Source organism: Mchenga conophoros, linkage group LG12 (genome assembly GCF_057382185.1).
Source record: "Mchenga conophoros isolate Kocher_MC1m ecotype Shallow Benthic linkage group LG12, M_conophoros_male_GT1.1, whole genome shotgun sequence".
NCBI lineage: Eukaryota > Metazoa > Chordata > Actinopteri > Cichliformes > Cichlidae > Mchenga > Mchenga conophoros.
Window position 1 is genome coordinate 37,893,992 of NC_140537.1, and position 6,359 is coordinate 37,900,350.

Below are 6,359 nucleotides of genomic sequence, written 5' to 3' on the forward strand. Positions count from 1 at the left end.
TTAAAACCCTTCAGTTTAGTTAAGCTGCACAGCTTCAGGTCCTGCTGTCATTTGTTCCAAGAATAAGAAGCATTGTAAGAAAATGTCTTTTTCCCAATACAAATATAAATATAATATCAAATATTTAAAAAAGGACATCATGAGTCATGAAGTCAGCTACAGACCATAAATGTCTGTAGCTGTAGATTTATTGTGCTGCAGTGAACATCAGTTACTGCAGAGCTGAAGTTTTACAACATCCAACATTTTAGTGAAACCGGACGTTTATGAGTGCTGGAGTCTGAGGAGACATTTCAGAGCTGGAGGTTTTTTTGGAGATGATGCTGAAGAACAAACTGCCATTTGAACCAGTTTATGTTTAAAGATCTTTCAGACAGTTCAGAGCTCGCTGCTTTATCTCTGTGAAATGTTGGGTTGTTTTTATGAATTATTACAATAAATCAATGATCAAAGTCTTTGTGTTCAACTAAAACTAATCAACAGCTTTGATTACACTCTGGTTTGTTCCTGAATGGCTTCAGGGCCCTGTGGTGAGGTGGGGGGGGGGGGTTCACTTGAACAATGGAGACCTGGACCTGTAGGTCCTGTTCTGTCTCATCCAATCAGCACGCAGCTCTCATGATATAAATCAGCCTAAAGGGCAGAGTCCCACAGTTCACACTGAGAACATCACCCAGACCACGATGGATGGAAGCAGGACCACAGAGCACAGATCCAGCAGCCAGACTCCATCCAGTCCCAACAACAAGACTCCGACCTCCAGGACACCTCCTGTCCTCTCCTCATGTACGGTCAGCCAGACACGCTTCTACTTCGCTCCGATGGACTTCAGGCTTCAGATTTAATCAATACCAGTTATTGATTACATCATTAACTGGCTGTTTAACAAGTTTCATGCAGAAGAATAAATTTGAGCCATTCAGTAAAACAAAGATGCAATCATCTTTGTTTTACTGAATGGCTCAAATCAACCTTGTTGGATTCATATTCAAAGCGATCAGTCAGATCATCTTTACTTTGGTACAGTTTTCTTCTGGATGTGCTGCATATGGAATGATCTTTAGTCCCATGGGGGGAAAAACATAATTAGAGCAAATAATTTCATTTCACCGGTGTAAATCCAACAATCACGTGGGCAGAACTCAGCAGCTATGCACACAAAGAAACCACTGCGCCTGCAAGAGTTTCTCTTTTGCTCATGCGCTTTATCCGTGCACTTAAACTAAGAAACACACATCAGTCCTAAGAATCAGATCAAACTGTTTCTTTGTCTACTGAGTAAACCTCAATTTATAATTATATATATTATATTATTGTGTCCAGCCTGTTTAATCATCAAGCACCAATTCTGTTTACATTATACATGCTTCCCTTAGGCAGCATCATTAGAAGACATAGCATACATATACACTGCTATGCAGATGACACCCAGCTCTATCTGTCCATGAAGCCAGATAACACACACCAATGAGTTAAACTGCAGGAATGTCTTAAAGACATAAAGACCTGGATGGCTGCTAACTTTCTGCTTCTTAATTCAGATCAAACTGAGGTTATTGTACTCGGCCCTGAAAATCTTAGAAATATGGTATCTAACCAGATTCTTACTCTGGATGGCATTACCTTGGCCTCCAGTAACACTGTGAGGAACCTTGGAGTCATTTTTGCTCATTTTGCTTTGGCTCTTGACAGAGGCGGTCACATCTCTCTCCCTCTCCTCCCTTAGCTTTCCTGCTTGGCTTCTCATGTCCTTTTCTAGACTCGTCTAACTCTAACCTTCAGAGAGTCTCTCAGTTTTGTTCTCGAAGCCTAAAGAATTGCATGTCACGTCCTTTTTACATGGTGGAAGATGTAAAGAGGGAAGGATGTAAAGGGTGCAGGTAACTGTATGTGCAACACGCAACATGTACGTGTAACTTACTAAGATTGATTGATTGATTTTTGACCAGGATATGTCCTTCATTGTGCATATTAAACAAATATTTTCTTCCATTTGTACAACATCTCTAAACTACTAGTACCATATCACCCTATTAGAGCACTTCGCTCTCACACTGCAGGCTTACTTGTTGTTCCTAGACCTTTCAAACTACAGACCGATCTCTAACCTCTCATTATTATCCAAGATCCTGGAGAGACTAGTTCTCTCCCAGCTCCAGGCGCACTTGGACACGAACAATATTGCTGAGAAATTTCAATCTGCTTTTAAGCCACTGCATAGCACTGAAACAGCGTTGGTTAGAGTTCTTAATGATATTCTTGTAATCACTGATCCTGGACGCTCTATGGTCCTAGTTTTACTGGACCTCTCTTCGGCTTTTGATATGGTGGACCATAACATCTTATTATTAAGACTTGAACACACTGTGGGTATTAGAGGCACTGCCCTCCACTGGTTTAAATCATACCTCGCTGACAGGTCCTTTTCGGTTAACTTGGGCACCTTCTCCTCTTCCTCTGCACCAGTCTGTTGTGGTGTGCCTCAAGGATCATTTTTAGGCCCTATTCTTTTCTCATTGCACCTAGAGGGAGCAAATACAATCTTTGAAAAATACAATATCGCCTTCCACTGTTACGCCGAAGACAGATCTATTTTGAACTTACTGATGACCTTACTGTGTCCCTGCACTACTTTCAAGAATGCATGCATGAGGTCAAAGAATGGTTCCTGAGTAATTCCCTCGACTGAGACTGTGGTGTTCAACAGTAAAATCCCTCGTGCCCAACTCTGTGCTGCCCTGGGTCCCTTTGCTAGCTTTTCTTGTGACTTTGTCAGTAACTTGGGTGCACTGCTGGATAGCTCGTTCAAAGTCGATAAGCAAGTGTCTGCTGTAGTGAGATCTAGCTTCCACCAACTGCGCCTTATCTCTAAGGCTAGGCATTATGTTCCGCACGAGGACCTGGAGAAGCTTATTCACGCTTTTGTGACCTCCAGGTTGGATTATTGTAACTCTTTGTACTACAGTCTTCCCTCTTCTCTTCTTCTTAGACTGCAAACAGTCCAAAATGCAGCAGCCCGCCTCTTGACTGGTGCCAGGAAATTTTGCCCTATTACTCCTGTCCTAGCTAGCCTGCATTGGCTGCCCATAAAGTACCGTATTCAATTTAAAGTATTACTCCTTACATTCAAAACTATTAATAAATTAGCGCTGAGTTATCTTAGTGAACTTCTCAAACCACATACTCCTGCTAGAACACTCAGATCTGCCACTCAACTACTTCTTACGCAACCCAGATCTCGGCTGAAGTCCCGGGGTGACCGTGCGTTTGCTCCGGCTGCCCCGGTACTGTGGAATAACCTTCCTCTCGACCTCCGCGCATCTGATTCCATTGCACTGTTCAAATCACGACTAAAAACCCACTTATTCAATCTTGCCCTTCCCTCTAGTTAATATTTCTTTTATGATTTTATATCATGCACTTTTATGCTCATTTAATTCCTTGTTTGTTCTGTATCTGTTGCTTTCCTATGTATCAGTGACAGCTACCTGCTTGCATACCTAGTACTTGCTTTGGTCCTATTTCTGTTATCTTCCTTTTATTCTCTATGTTACTTGGCATACCCTTGGTTTTAAGTGTGCTTTATAAATAAAGTTCGTTATTATTATTATTATTATTCTCATTATTATTTAAAAGTAGAATGGGAGGCAGAGCCTTCAGTTTTCAGGCCCCTCTTCTGTGGAACCAGCTTCCAGCTTGGATTCAGGAGACAGACACTATCTCTACTTTCAAGATTAGGCTTAAAACTTTCCTTTTTGCTAAAGCATATAGTTAGGGCTGGACCAGGTGACCCTGAATCCTCCCTTAGTTATGCTGCAATAGGCATATGCTGTCGGGGATTCCCATGATGCATTGGGTGTTTCTCCTTCACTCAACTTTTTTGTTTGTTTTTACCTCTCTGCATTTATTTGTTAGTTATAATTAACTTCTGTTCCTGCCCTCACCTGAACCCGTCGCAGCAGATGATTTTAGTGATATTTGTAATAATCTGATAAACAATTTTTCTGTGTTTTAATGAATTATCGCTAATCAACAGCTCCTGTTAGAACCAGTGAGGAACAAAAGTTGCTCCATGCAGGAAAGCTGTGTGTTAAGCTGTGTGCAGCAGATCACACATTTTCTAAATGTTCACCGTTGGTCAGGCATTGCTATCAGCGTAAGAAGGAGACAGAAGAAAATACAAAGTTTATAAATTCTTCTTTTACTCGAGCAAACCAAGTAGAAACAGAGAGCATGTTTCTCTCATAGTTAGGAGCTTGAAAGAAGTGACTGAACGGGTGGAGAGTCTCAGGTATTTAAACCCTAGTGGGGGTCGTCCCTTAAGAGGTGGTTCTTAACCCACTATTAACCATGTGTGCCGTCACATGAGTCAGGCGTAGGTCATTACCTGTTTCCTGCCTTCTCTGTATAACTGTAGAGTCTTTACCTACAAAATTAAGCACTTTGAGGCACCTGTTGTTGTGATTTTCTGAAAATGAATAAAGTTGAGTTGAATCCAATTCAATTAAGTACACGTGTGTACTACATGTACATGTGATGTTTTATATACTGTACCAGCCATGATAGAAAGAAATAAGATGTTGGTACATATTTAACATAATTGGACTTGATGTGTAAAGCGCTTTCGGTGTTATGTGACGGCTGTGTGCAGGCAGGAAAAGGACCCAAGGTGCAGACTCCGGAGACAAAACTTGAACTCAAAACAGCTTTAATGCTGAACTCAAAAAGGGTAACAAAACTGAGACTACAAAAGAACCTTACACAGAACACACACAGCAAGATAAGGGTAGATCACAACCATGACAAACTGAAACACAGGGCTTAAATACACAGAGGGAGCAATCAGGGAATGGCCAACAGGAGGGAAACACAAACAAATCAGAACTGATGAGACAAGGAAGCGTAATCTGAACACACTGAGATAAGACAGAGACCTTCAAAGTAAAACAGGAAACACATAACACAGACTGAACAAAGACACAGACTCACATGCAGGCACTACAGAGGGAACAGAGACGTGGGACCAGGGCAGACACAGACACTGACTGGACACGGGGATATAGCAACTAAGGATACACATAGACGCGAGCTAGACAAGGGGATGCAGGTGATAGGGGAGACAGAGCAACTAAAGCTCTGTCTTTAGTTGCTCTGTCCTTCTTTAATGGGTCCTTCTTTAAGGACCCATTATGGTCCTTAAAGAAGACAGAGACATAAACCATAAGACAGAACTCAAAGAAACCAAAGACTAAAAAGACTAAAAGACTAAAAAGTATAAATAATATAATAAACTCAAAAACCCTGGGTCAACGACCCAGGCATCCTAACATTCGGGTCCTTAGGGACTAGTAAGGTGCTATACAAATACAGGCCATAATTATCCCTAAAGTTTCCATTTCTTTGTATTTTCTCTCTCGTCTAACTTTTGCCAGTCTCTCTCCATGAATTTGCTTTTATTCGTTCATTTTTATATTTGTGAGTTCCTGTATTGACTGTTGTTATTTTCTGACTGCCAATTTGAAAACTTTGGTGAAAGAAATATGTAGAAATGCAGGAGGAGGAATCAGCAGTGATCTGATCACAATAGTTATTGAATGCATCCACAACACTGTAGTTAGATTTCCAGGGAGATTCAGTTCAATTTTATTTATACAGCACCAACTCACAACAACAGCTGCTGTATATTGTAAGGTAGACGCTACAATAATATGGTGGCATGTCAGGTTACATCGTAGTGTTCAGACGAGTTATTATTATAGGATTATTTATAATGTTTCACTACAACACTATAGTGTTTATAGTGGAAGGTACAGGTTTGCTGCTGAAGCATAAATACACAGTTAGCCTTCAATCCGATGGATGTCATCACATGAGGCCAAAAGCTGAAGTATTATACAAATTACATTTTTGACTGGTTTGGCCTATTTGTTTGTTTTCAGGATTCTTCACTCAGTTTTGCACAGGTCTGGATGAAAATGTCATCCATGAGGTTTGGCTCAACTTTGAACTTGGAAGGATTATTTACCAATGTGGGATTCCACATTCTGACTTGAATCAGAATCTAGTCAAGAACAGCTCTAGTTCTTAGTTACTTTGAAATTATTTTAAGGTTTGAGAAGACTGAGCAATAAACAATAATTTAGACGTATATTTACTTCACAGTAGTGCTCAGTAGAACTCTGAAAATGATCACTGTGGACATCCTCAGTCCTCTGATGAAGGGGAATGTCCTTCCATGACCAAAGCAGCATCTGAACTCATTATTAACAAATGTATCCAGTCAAAGCTCAAGTGACTAATTCAGAACAGGATCTGTAAACTCAAACATAACATTATCAACATGAAGCGTGTATGAAATA